Source organism: Camelina sativa, chromosome 1 (genome assembly GCF_000633955.1).
Source record: "Camelina sativa cultivar DH55 chromosome 1, Cs, whole genome shotgun sequence".
Lineage (NCBI taxonomy): Eukaryota > Viridiplantae > Streptophyta > Magnoliopsida > Brassicales > Brassicaceae > Camelina > Camelina sativa.
The window spans coordinates 21,955,004-21,958,235 of record NC_025685.1 but is presented as its reverse complement, the minus strand read 5'-3'; positions in this window follow the sequence as shown (position 1 = coordinate 21,958,235).

Here is a 3,232-nt window from a genome sequence, read left to right as displayed (position 1 = left end):
AAAAAATAAAGTTAATATGAAATCTCATAATTACCAATGTAATCAAAAATAGTTTCTAATAGAAATAACTTAAAAAATGTTAAGCAGACTTCATATTCAGTTTCTGCAGACTAGCTGACCAGTAAATTATATCACTTACTGCATACAACAAAACTAGTAACATTAAAATGAGGTGAAGACAACATATTTCACTTACTGTGTAGTTCATATTCACTTACATGCAATCGAATATTCACTTACATGCAATCGAATAGCTTAGCTGTAGGATATCACTGTGGTTGCACACAACAAAACCAGTAAATCCATAAATGTGAGAAGGTGTTACCTTATTGACCAACTCATCCTCATCAAGTCGAGTCAAACCAGTTCCATCTGAACCTCCTTGTGAGTCGCCATCCGAGTTTTGAGATATTGCATCAATCTGTCTCTGCATCTCTTCTTCCATCGGCCTCGCCTTATCATCCACAAATGTGTCATCAGCTTCACGGTGCGTCTCTATGAGAATTCGAAGCATGGAAGGCTCAATTTCATCCTTCTCAGCTTTCCACATCTGGCTAGTGACTTCACTTGTCATTGGGACCTTAGGGCATTGATATGATACGACTCAGGACAACAAAATCAAAAATGCCAAAATTACTTGAAAAGCTAGCGACACAGATGCAATGTATAAGTTAGGTTGTATTCAAAGAATGTTAAAGTTCTATAGAATTAATTGCAATCAAAGAGTATAACCATCAGAAGAATCATTTTAAAAGTTTGAGAATGGAGAGAGTTGTTTACTTATTTCCAGAATTTTGTGTCATTCAGAATGGAGAGAGTTGTTTACTTATGAACCAGGTCGAGGACCGAGTTGCTTCGTCTGTTAGAATTGGCAAGGCCATGACTAGGTTATCTTTGCCTGTTCAATCAATATCCGCAGTATCTTATACGTCTACCCAACATGGTCATGATCCCTTAGGCATTCAGACCAGCTTTTCAGCAGGGAATACAGGTGCTAAAACAAAACCTGGTAAGAAGAGAAGAAGACCTAATCAATGGCGTTGAAAAGCTCAAACATAGGCTGAAGGTACTGGTACAAGTCAGCTGTCTAAGGAAGAGGATGGAGAAGGTGGGGTATCTGTAAAGAGGAAAGCTACTGATGAAGTTTCAATATCATCAAAAATCGCCAAGCGTGATGCAATGAAGGTGGTCCCAAATGGATAACTGCCGAAGCAGATATGAGCTTCATGAGTTGGAACTGTCAAGGGTTGGGGGGCACCTTGACAGTTCCTACTCTGAGGCTCGTTTTAGCCAGAATTGAAACTACAATTTTAACTTGGGTCGAGTTTGGTTTCTGATATTGATTTAGTTGTTGCGTGTGAGTTTATTATAGTGGTGAAGATTTTGGTCTTATCCTAACTTTTCTAATCAAGACTAGAATACCCTTTTTATCAATTTTTGCTACTCTTAAGTCAGAACCTAAGTAATTGTTGTTATGTTAGTGATGATTCATTGGTTATTGTGACTTTTGAGCAGTTCTTTTTCGAAGAGCTTAGCTGAAAAGACTTGTGGATTATCAGGGAAATGAGGTGTGCATTGATCCCATATTCAAGATGAAAAGTTTTTGTATCCCATACTATTTATGTCATGTTGTTTAGTATCTTGTTTCTTTCAGGCTAGAAGGGGTGGATGAAGCGACAATCATTGCAGGAGCTCTTGAACTGTCTGAGAAAATGGTCAAGGATGCAATGTCACCAACATCTGATATCTTTGTGATTGATATCAATGCCACACTAGACAGGTTTAGTGTTGTGATTCTTCTGAGAACTATCATATTAGAAACACACTTGCCTAGAGTCTTTATTCTTCTTATTGCTAAACTATTTTGTATTTGATCTTTTGGTATAGAGATTTTATGAACTTGATTCTTGAGCAAGGGATGGCAGAGTTCTAGTAGACTATGAGCAACCAACTAACATCACCAGCCTTGTTCTGGTAACTCCCAGTCTCAAGCAGTACTTTCACAATTTGACTCGGTCTCAGTTGTTTCATTCGTTTGCCTGCATGAATTTGGTTGCCTGTTTAATCTTAGTGCTTCTATGCTGCGAATGAGATTGATTCTATGATCTAGATCATTGTTGTGATCATGGGTATACTTTTGACTAACAATATATCAGTCAAGTCTTAACAATTATCTGTTAAGTCTTAACAATAGTTTGAACAAATATCATCTTGACACCATATATGAGACTTGAACAACTTTACTTTTGTTTCCACATATATTGGAATTTTATTTTTTATGCTAACTTTATAGCTTTTTTTAGACCTTTTACTACTTCGTTTTAAATGTCAACTATTTCTCCCACAAGATTTTTTATCAACTCTCTTCTTCGTTGTTTCATCATAACTTTAATAAGTCAATATATGCTTAATTTGGGATATACATAGATTTCATGAATTCATTTGGGAAGGCTTTCTGTTTAATCTTAACATAGTGTTGTGTTGTCTTCTCTGATCACGAATTATTCTGTTCGCTCATTTGGTTTTTTCTCAATATTCTTAGCTTTAAAACCTAGAATGTATACACGTTTTGGATAAAGACACTCGAATGCTTTTTAGTTTATTTTTTGTCTTTTTTACCTAAAGGCTAACCAAAACATAGTTTAGTAGGTAATGAGAAACACAGCCAACCAATCTTGATGTTGTTTCACGATCCAAAGACTAGTTGAATGAGTTCTTATTATTTACGAATCCCAACACAACAGCGTATGTTTATCAAACACAAACATCCAACAGAAATAGAAGAAGAGGAAAACACAACCCGTATGTTTATCAAACAGAAGTAGAAGAAGAGGAAGAAGATTCGACGGAGTACAAACATATATAGAGCAAATAAGTTATGGTCCACATAGGTAATCAAAGCATAGACATTGGCTATTTCACTTGCGACCCACATAAGTTCTCCTATTTTTTCACCTACAACACAACATGAAAACAGAGGATTATCTTAAGATGTAAGTCAAAAAGAAAAAGACGATGGAAAACGTAACTTGATTTACAATTGCACAAAGTTTACCCAATTTACCTAGATAATGCCGATACACAAATTCAATTCACACAAATGATGAGATTCTCCACGAAATGCTTTGTTACACATGGAACAACGTAACTACTCTCAGTTTTGTTTTTTTTCTTCTTTGTGCGTTTCTTTTTTATTGATTTAAAAATTTGAATTCACTTTCATCACTCACAA